Raw genomic sequence first — 10469 nt, 5'->3', positions numbered from 1 at the left:
GAGTTCAGATGGAGGCGGCAGCTGAGCAGGCTCGGCAAGACCTCCGCGAGGCGCGTCTGGAGGCTCGGCAGCGGGAGGAGCGGCTGGTTGCTGACAATCAGCAGCTGCGCGAGGAGCTCCGGAAGGAGCGGGAGTTGTTGACGGCGCTGGTGGCACAGACCGTCGGGCAGAACCAGCAGCCAACTACTGTGCAGCAGCAGCTGGAGCGGGCTACGCAGCAGAGCACGCAGCAGCGTGGATATCAGCAGGACGCGGTGGTGGCTACGAGCAAGCCACCTCAGACGACGGATGGCGGCTCCTGGGTTGAGGTGGTGCGTCGTAAGCCGCCACGTCAGCAGACGGCTGAGCAACAGCGGCAGCAACAGTGGCCACAGCTTCCGCAACGGCAGCAGCAACAGCAGCGGCAGCAACCGCAGCAACGACAACAGCCGCAACGGCCTCTGCCACAGCGGTCCGTGGTGCAGCAGCAGGTCATACCGCGTCCGCAATCTGAGCCACGCAAGCAGCTGGCGAAGAAAAAGCTGGACGCCATCGAGGTAGCCCCAGGCGAGGGTCAGTCATGGACGGATGTTTACCAGCTGATCCGTAGTGCTCCGTCGTTGGCCGAAGACCAGGCCAAGCTAGGAGTCGGGCGACGGACGACGCGTGATCGGCTGGTCATGGACCTTCAAGAAGGCGTCAACGCGCAGGAAGTCCTGGAACGGGTGCAGCAGGTCTGCGCGCAGGCTGCAGCTCCGGCCACCACCCGCTTGGTGACGGAGACGGTTGAGGTCCGCCTTGATGAGGTGGACCCTTTAGCGGTTGCATCGGATGTGGCGATGGCGGTGAAAGCAGTTTGCTCGGAGTCGGTGAGCGAATCCGCCGTGCATCTCACGAAGGCGTGGAACGGCACGCAGACGGCGTATGTAAAGATGTCGGCCAAGGTGGCGGACCGTGTTCACCAGCAGCATGTGCGAGTGTTGCACACCTCCTGCCTGGCGACGCGACTGGCACCTCCGACTCGGGGACAACTGCGGTGCTTCAAGTGCCTGGAGCACGGACATCTGCGGCACCAGTGCAGGAGCGAGATCGACAGATCGGCGCACTGCATCCGTTGCGGTCAACCGGGCCACCTGGCCCGAGTCTGCACAGCGGAGGTGTGTTGCGCGGTTTGCAAGGGCCCTCACCGGGTGGGACATCCGTCCTGCACTCGGGTCTGAAGGTCCTGCAGATCAACCTCGGGCGCAGCCGGGTTGCACAGGACCTGATGCTGCAGACGGCACGGGAGCAGCGGGTGGACGTCGTCATTGCCTGCGAGCTGTACAAGCCGCCTCGGGATAACGGCAGATGGGCGGTGGATGAGGCGCAGAGTGTGGCAGTGGTCGCCACCGGGGCTTACCCCATCCAACGCCTGTGGGGTAGCGTCCATCCCGGGCTGGTGGTGGCCACAGTGGCAGGTGTCACCTTTGCCAGCTGTTACGTTTCGCCGAACATAGGGCCAGCGGACTTTGGCGCCTATCTCGAGGCGGTGGAGATGGCGTTGGTTGGTCACCAGCACATAGTGCTTGCCGGTGATTTCAACGCGTGGAGCCAGGAGTGGGGATGTCCCCGCACAACATCCAGGGGCCACTCGCTCATGGGGACGGTGCAGCATCTGCAGCTCGATGTTGTCAACCGCGGCAACGTACCCACCTTCATGGGCAACGGGGTTGCGCGCGAGAGCATCGTGGACGTCTCGTTCGCAAGCACCTCGATCGCCTTGCCTGGGACCTGGAGGGTGAGTTCCACCTTCACCCACAGCGACCATCGTTACGTGGAGTATTCCGTCGGTGTGCCGGGTCGGCAGGGACAGCGGCAGCAGCATCAGCCATCGCAGACGCACGGGAGCGGGGCTATTGCGTCGCACGCCGGGATTCGCTGGAAGACCTCCCTCTTCCGCAGCGAGGACTACAAGACCGCCCTCGTCGACTGTCGCTTCGCAGAAGCTGATACGTCTGAGGCGCTGGTCGGAGCGTTGACCCTCGCTTGCGACACCACCATGGAGAGGGTAGGCAGGCCGAAGCAGCATCAACAGCCACGGCTGTACTGGTGGACTCCGGAGCTGGGCGACATGCGTCGGGAGTGCGAGCTTGCCGAGGAGAGGCTTAGTGCTGCCACAGGGTCGGCGGACCGCGACGTGGAGACCGCTCGCCTTCAAGACCTGCGACGACAGCTGCAGCGAGCGATCCAGGAGAGCCGGAGCGGGAAGCTGCAGGAGCTGATCGACGCAGTCGACAGCGACGTGTTTGGCCTCGGGTACCAGGTGGTGATGGCCAAGCTGCGTGGCCGAACACCGCAGGAGACCGACCGAGCGGTTTTGGAGCCAATCGTTGACGCGCTCTTCCCGGCTCATCCCGCCTTCGAGTGGCCAGTCATCGAGCGGACGGACGACGAGGAGGCCCTACGACCCGTCACTGAAGCGGAGATCCTGGCGATGGCCGACAGGATGGCTCCGTCGAAGGCCCCGGGACTGGATGGGATCCCGAACGTCGCGGTGAAGGCCGCAATCAGAGAGCACCCGGCGACGTTTGCCCGGGTGTTCAATGATTTGCTGGAGAGAGGCGAGTTCCCGAAGGAATGGAAGGAGGCGCGGCTAGTCCTGGTGCCCAAACCGGGCAAGCCACCGGGCGATCCTGCGGCGAGTCGTCCGCTGCTCCTTGAGGGAGCAGTCCCGAAAATGTTCGAGAGGTGCGTCTTGGACCGCCTCAACGATCATTTGGAGGACAGCAGTGCCCCTCAACTGTCGCCGGAGCAATATGGCTTTCGTCGCGGGAGGTCGACGGTCCAGGCCATCCAGCGGGTCGTCGAGCGGGGCGAGTTTGCGCGCACATTCCACCGGACGAACGGACGCGATCCACGGTGTCTGGTGGTGGCAGCACTGGATGTCCAGAACGCTTTTAACACGGCGAGCTGGAGGGCGATCGCCACGGCTCTGGAGGAGAAACGCGTTCCTGCAGCGTTGAGGAGAATTTTGCGCAGCTACTTCTCCGAGCGCGAGCTGGTCTACGAGACCAGTGAAGGACCGGTGCGCAGGAAGGTGTCGGCTGGCGTACCGCAGGGCTCCATTGTCGGTCCCACATTGTGGAACACAATGTACGACGGAGTCCTGCGGCTGGCGTTCCCAGACGGCGTGGAGGCGATTGGGTTCGCGGACGACCTGGTGGTGCTGGCGGGCGGCACGACGCCGCAGGAAGCGGCTGATCTTGCGCAGCTGGCGATCCAGATGATTGGCACGTGGATGGCAGAGCGTCACCTGCATCTTGCTCCGGCTAAGACGGAGATCATCATGGTGTCCACAATGCGGCGGGGCTATGCGCAGCCCTCGGTCTCCATCGAGGGGATACAGCGGCTGCCAACGCAGAGCCTCAAGTACCTGGGCGTGGTTTTGCACGAGCATCTGCTGTGGACCCCGCACGTTGAGTACGCCACGGCGAAGGCACTCCGTGCGGCGAAGGGGATCTCCCGACTGATGCAGAACCACGGAGGCCCCAAAGGAGCGAAGCGGCGGCTGCTGTCCTCGGTGGTGGATTCGACGCTCCGGTACGCTGCCCCGGTGTGGCATGAGGCCACCAACGTCAGGCGGTGCAGACGGATGCTGCAGAACGTGCAGGCGCAGTATGCAAGGCCGGTAGCCAGGACCTTCATATCGGTGAGATATGAGGTCGCCACGGTCCTGGCTAGCGTCATCCCGATCTGCCTGCAGATCCGGGAGGACGCTCGATGCTACCATCAGCATCAAACCACCGGCGCGCCATTGAGTCAACTGCGAGTGGAGGAGCGCGCGGCCACACTGCGTCAGTGGCAGGAGGAGTGGGACGCGTTGGCACCGGCGAGCCGGTTCACGGCGTGGACACACCGGGTGATCCCGGACATCGAGGGGTGGAAGAACCGTCGGTTTGGGGAGATGACCTTTCATCTCTCCCAAGTTCTCTCGGGCCACGGCTTCTTCCATGAATACCTGCATGTGCAGAGATTCACCCCCTCGCCGGACTGCGTGCGGTGCCCGGGTGTCGTCGAGTCGGCTGAGCACGCGTTCTTCTACTGCCCGCGCTTTGCTGACGTGCGGACGGAGGTGCTGGGCGAGGGCGATGTGGCCATCGTATCACCGGACAGTCTCCAGTCGTTCCTGCTGAACAGCCGGGAAAATTGGAGTGCCATATGTGATATGGCCCGGCGAATCACCACGGCGCTCCAACAGGATTGGTACGTGGAGAGAGCGACCAGTGCCAATGACGAGATGGTTGCTGCGGCCCGACGGCTGGATGCGGCGCATGATGAGGTGGTTGCGGCGCGTAACAACCGGCGCAACGAGGCGCGTCGGCAATTGACGGTGGAGCGACGTCTGGCGAGGGGTGAGCCTCCACCCCCAAGGCATCCGGACGGGACGCCCTTCAGTGCGGTGGAAATGGAGGAGCGTGAGGAGCGTCAACGACGCGTAAGAGACAATGTGCGTCGGCATCGTGCGCGGCGCAGGTTGAAAGAGTGCGAGACGCCTAGCTCCACAGATTATTTGTGGGCACTCTTTGGGGTTGAGGCGTTCCCAGAGGGCGCTGGGGACGAATCCCCAATGCCACAAGGGCAGGATAATACCGAAGGCCGCTAAGGCAAAAAGAGGCGCGAACGCCCGTTAGAATTAAACATCTAGGGTTGGAAAATACTGAAGAAAGGCCGTTCCCGGCACAAAAGAGGCGCGAACGCCCAGCTATAATATAAGTTTTGCTTATAAGCTAGGGCGGAAACTATAACAAATGGCCGCTAAGGCCATATTAGGCGCGAACGCCTATTCAGGCAGTAGGGCCCCCGGCAGTCCATCCCTCGCGGGTAACGGCTGCCGGGGGGGACGTCCCGATTGTTTATCAACTCAACTTGATTGAATAAACGGTGACATTTGTAAAAAAAAAAAAAGCCAGTTATCCCTGTGGTAACTTTTCTGACACCTCTTGCTAAAAACTCTTTAATACCAAAAGGATCGTAAGGCCAAGCTTTCGCTGTCCCAGAGTGTACTGAACGTTGGGATCAAGCCAGCTTTTGTCCTTATGCTCAGCGTGTGGTTTCTGTCCACACTGAGCTGACCTTTGGACACCTCCGTTATCGTTTTGGAGATGTACCGCCCCAGTCAAACTCCGCACCTGGCACTGTCCATGACATGGACCGAATAATTTGTTCAGATGTCTTCGAGCCGAGCGGCGCCAGGGACCGGGAGCGAAAGCGATCGCCGCAAACGATCGAACGGCGACAGAACACGCGGAACACCGACGTACGCACGCTTGTACCCTTGCGGGCCACGGCGGCGGTCGGTGACCGGTGACGACGCGCGACGACGATGCGACGACACACGCCCCGGCGGCACCTCCCAGCGACATGCTGAACGCTGAACTAGAAACACGGCGCATTGGGCAGCCGCAGGCGAGCCGCCGCTGACACCCCCCGCAAAGGGAGTGGGCGTACGACCCGGACCTGGGGCCCGCGCTTGTTCCACCCGATCATGTAAGTAAGGCAACAGTAAGAGTGGTGGTATCTCAGAGGCGAGCCCCCCCGTGAGGAAGGACTCTCCCACCTATGCTGCACCTCCTATATCGCCTTACAATGCCAGACTAGAGTCAAGCTCAACAGGGTCTTCTTTCCCCGCTAGTGCTTCCAAGCCCGTTCCCTTGGCTGTGGTTTCGCTAGATAGTAGATAGGGACAGAGGGAATCTCGTTAATCCATTCATGCGCGTCACTAATTAGATGACGAGGCATTTGGCTACCTTCTTTCTTTTGGATTGTCAGAGGAGAGAATCTTCATAGAGAAACCCACATCCTTGCCAAGGATGCCTGTTAAGACAGGAACCACCACAGTCAGGGAACTGCCCGATTCGCCGAAGCGCCTACGGACTAACAACTCCTCAAGCCTCAGAACCTATGCCGGATGGCCCGTTAGGGCATTTACGTCAGCGATAGGCCTTCTGGGTACACTTATCCACATTATGCTTCCAAGTCTCCCACGGCACCGCGCGATGAACATTGGTTAGATGTCAGGCGTAAGAGATGATCACGTCCATACAACTTTAATTGACCGCTAGCCTAGGGCTAGTTGCCTATTAATGAAGTATGTCCAACTCACCCGCAACGACGGCTCGCCCCCGGGGTCTCAGTCGCATTTGTCTGAGGTGGCCCAGGTACCGCAAACCGGCACGACGGTATAACACTGTATGGCGACCCAAGGGCCCTCCATATAGCGAACAACTTCAGACCGGGAATGGATTCCGACATTACTGCCGTCGTCCACGCCGTCGGTCAACTCTGATACTGCGCTGTTGGAGTCGAGTCATAATGACTCGTATAGCGTTGTGTACCGAACTCCAGATGGAACGGTTGGAACTCATAAGGGCGATAATGTTATCAGGTGAAACCCGAGTTCCCAACGCTATCTCCAAACGTGCACGCACATCAGTAAACTGCGTACATTCAAAGAGTAGATGCTCCGGACTTTCAACACGGCCACAAGTGTCACAGTCACTCGAGTCCGCGAATCCCATCCGACCGAAATACTCATTGAAAAACCCATGCCCAGTCAGGAATTGGGTCAGGAAGAAGTCGGTCTCACCGTGCGTCCTCCGTAGCCAAAAACCAATGTCCGGGATGAGTTTCCGAGCCCACGCTCCGTGCTGCGAGGTGTTCCATTCCTGTTGCCAGGCCCGGATCGAAACCTCTCGCTCGACTGCTCGCGCAGTACTGATGAGCTCGGGGTGTTCTTTCCTTCTCAGGAACACTCGCGCCTCTTCATCGACGAGTATGTGCAACGGCATCATCCCTGATACCACACACGCTGCATCGTGAGAGGTTGTACGAAACGCGCTTATCACTCGGTGCACCACAGTTCTATGCAGGCGTCTTAGCCACTGCTTCCGACATTCAAAACGTAGGGCGGAGACCCACACCGGGGCTCCGTAGCGAACTATAGAGGACACTACTGCTGCCACTACGCGTCGTCTGCTGCACCGCGGTCCAGCCCTGTTCGGCATCATGCGCATGAGCGCGGTCATAACCCTGGTGGCCTTCTCCACCACATAATTGATGTGGTGGGTGTACTCGAGACGATCATCGAAGATGACGCCCAAGTACTTCAAAGTCCGCCGGGAGTGTATGACCTGATTGCCGACAGTGATACTGGATCGCTGTTCCTTTTGATGGGAACTGACCACTATGTATTCGGTCTTGTGCATGGCTAACTCCAACTTGACGCTCCGCATCCAGAGTTCAATAGTCGAAATCGACTCCATTACTGACTCCTCAACTTCCGTGATGGTATTCCCCTCGGCCATCAGTACGATATCGTCTGCAAAACCTACCAGTGCGCATCCAGTGGGCAGTTGTAACGACAGCACGCTGTCGTACATAAGGTTCCACAATGTTGGCCCGAGAACGGAGCCTTGTGGAACGCCTGCGGTCACCTTCCACTCAACTGGACCGTCTGCAGTGTTGTACAATAACACACGGTTACGGAAGTAGTCGCCAATAATGTTGTACAGGTACTCGGGAACCTTGGCTCTCTGTAGCGATTCGGCGATGGCCACCCAGCTTGCGCTGTTGAAGGCATTTCTGACATCAAGCGTGACCATTGCACAAAACCGACGATTACCGCGGTTCCTTTGTCGAGCAGGAGATACAATCTCCACCACATCTTGCATAGCATCTACCGTGGATCTACCGGTTCGGAAACCGTATTGTCGATCGGATAGTGCTTTGGAGCGTTCAATATGACCATTGAGATCGTCGAGGACGACTCTCTCAAGACCCTTGGCTGGGCCGTCAATCAAGCAGATGGGTCGCTGCGAACTCGGGTCGTCTGGGGGTTTCCCAGGCTTCTGGATTAGCACAAGCTGCTGACGCTTCCAGACGTCGGGAAAGATCCCTTCGTCCAGACACTTTTGGTAGACCGACTGAAAGATCTCCGGGTGGTGTTGCATCGCTGCCGCAAGGGCAACGTTTGGTATGCAGTCCGGTCCCGGAGCTTTCTTCGCAACCAGTTGTTCACCTATCAACTTGATTGCATCCAACGAGAGCCGAGTTTGAGTGGATGCTTGGCATCCCTCCACTCGGTAAACCGGCCACTCCATTTCTGGATGTGTGGGGAATAGACTTTGCACAATTGTGCGCAGTCGTTCCGGATCTCGTTCGGCGGGTGTACGGCCTCCCTTAATGAGACGCATTAGGATCCGATAGACGGACCCGAACGGCTGCTCGTCCGCGGACTCGATGAGTTCGCTGAACAACCGTTTTTTCGTGCGTTTGATCTCATATTTAAGCATACGTCGAGCAGCTTTGTACTCCCTCACGCGTTGATCCTGGAGCGCACTTCCGTATGAGCGCTGGGCTCTGCGGCTGCACCGTAGACAATGACGTCGAAGTTCAGCGATCTCGGCCGTCCACCAAAATGATTGGTGACGTCGTCCCGCCTCCCTTCTCGGCCGTGGCATGGTAGCATCGCATGCGAAAGTGAGAACCTGCGTGAGAGTTTCCGCGTTAGTTATCTCGGTCCGATCTGCATCGAACCTAAGAGCTTCCAGGAAAACCGATTTGTCAAAGTTGGCTGTCAACCATCTTCGCGGACCAGCCGTTGGAGTACTGCTGGCGGTTCCGGGCGTACGACCAACGGTGAACTTAATCGCCCGATGGTCGCTGTAAGTGAAGTCTTTCAACACGGCCCAGGTCGATTCCTGAACCAGATTCGGACTTCCAAACGTAACGTCAACTATGGAACCCTTTCCTGGACGAACGAAGGTAAGCGAATTACCAACGTTCTGAGGTGTTAAATTGAGCCCAGCGAACGCTGTGAGAAGTTGGTCCCCTCTGCGCTTCTGAGGCTCACCCCGTTTGCTCATGTCACTGCCCCAGCTAGAAGACCATGCATTGAAGTCGCCTCCAATGATGACTTTGCTCCTGTTTGAGACAGTGACGACCAAAAGGTCGAGATAACTCTCGAACTCCGAAGGAGTCCATGATGGAGGCGCATAGCAACAGCCGAATACGATGCCATTGATGACCGCAGCCACGAATCCACGAATATTCGTGGAAAGTACCTGCTGGATAGGAAACCGACCAGTCGGTACTATGGCTACGGTCTTGTCATCGCTGTACAAGTAACTACCATTCCCGGAAGGTCCGGGGTATGGATCGGAAACGAGCACAACATCGGACTGTTGCTCTGCAGACAGCTGCCATAGCAATTGCATTGCCATGGCACAATGGTTCTGATTCAACTGCAGAACCTTAAGCATTCGAAACCCCACGAGTGGTCTTCACACGCCGGTTGGGACACTGGTGTGACCCGGTGGCATGTCGTGACATCTTTGGACCTTTACAGTCCAAACATCTCGCCGGATTAGGGCACGCACTACGTTTGTGCCCTTCGCTGCCGCAGTTGCTGCACAGTTTGCTCCGATCGGGGCCTGTGCAGTACTTCGCCACGTGACCGACGCGTAAGCACCGGAAGCATGACGAAGTAGCCTCCACCACATGTAGCTGGTTGACAGTCCAGCCAACGCGGATTTTGCCGGAATCCACCAAGGGTGCGGCCGAGGATAGCGGGACACGAAAACGAGCGTTTTGCGTGCCCGGAGTGAATCCCTTTCTCACCTTGATGGTGGAAGGGCAGATTGCGAGCGCAAACTGCTCCTTAAGGGATTCGCTAACCTCTTCAGGCGTTGATACCTCATCGAGGTACTTGCACTCGAACATTACTGTTGGTGCCAACGCCTTCGCCGTTCCTTTGGTGCCAAGGGACTCGCCAATCAAGCTGATGTGCTCGCTAGCCTTGCGGCCAGGAGCCAGTTCGATTATAAGCGCACCCTTTAGCGTCCGCCGGATGCGCTTAACGTTTTTGCCGAAATCTTTCAGAGATTCCGCAGTGCGGAGCCCCTTGAGAATGTCGGCATACGTTTGCCCCTCCGAGCCCGCGTTGATCAGAATCGCTTCTGATCGGGCCTTCGGGGTGCGCTTGAGCTGCTGAGTCTTCGGAACCTGTTCAATGGTCTTCCGACTCGTTGGCCCAGCAACACGAGGTTGCCTCGGCGGCGCCTTAACCGAAGAGCTGTCCTTTTTCGCCACCTTGGAGGTAGCTTCCGGCTTAGTCTTCGGCTTCCGGCCCTTTCTAGTTTGACACGCGAACCCCCGTTCCGCGGAATGCCCCGTGCTGGCTGGGCCTGCTGTTTTGTGGGTGGAAGCTGCCACCCCAGCAGACGGCGTAGCACGATTGCTCGCTCGAGCGCTGGCCTTACTCACCTGGCCTGTTGTTGGTTGGGCAACAGCTTTTGCCCCAACAGGTGGCTTTTGGGCCTTCCGGGATGCTGTGGCGGACGCCTTGAGTTTCGTCTTCAGAGACTTGGTCGCCGGGATCGGGGCCGTTTGTGTGCTGGCGCACACGGCTCCGGTCCGTTTATCGACCACCTCGACGTAACTTAGCGGAGGCC

The sequence above is a fragment of the Anopheles moucheti genome (assembly GCF_943734755.1).
Source record: "Anopheles moucheti chromosome X unlocalized genomic scaffold, idAnoMoucSN_F20_07 X_unloc_4, whole genome shotgun sequence".
In the NCBI taxonomy this organism is placed as follows: Eukaryota; Metazoa; Arthropoda; class Insecta; order Diptera; family Culicidae; genus Anopheles; species Anopheles moucheti.
Note: the sequence above shows the minus strand (reverse complement) of the source record.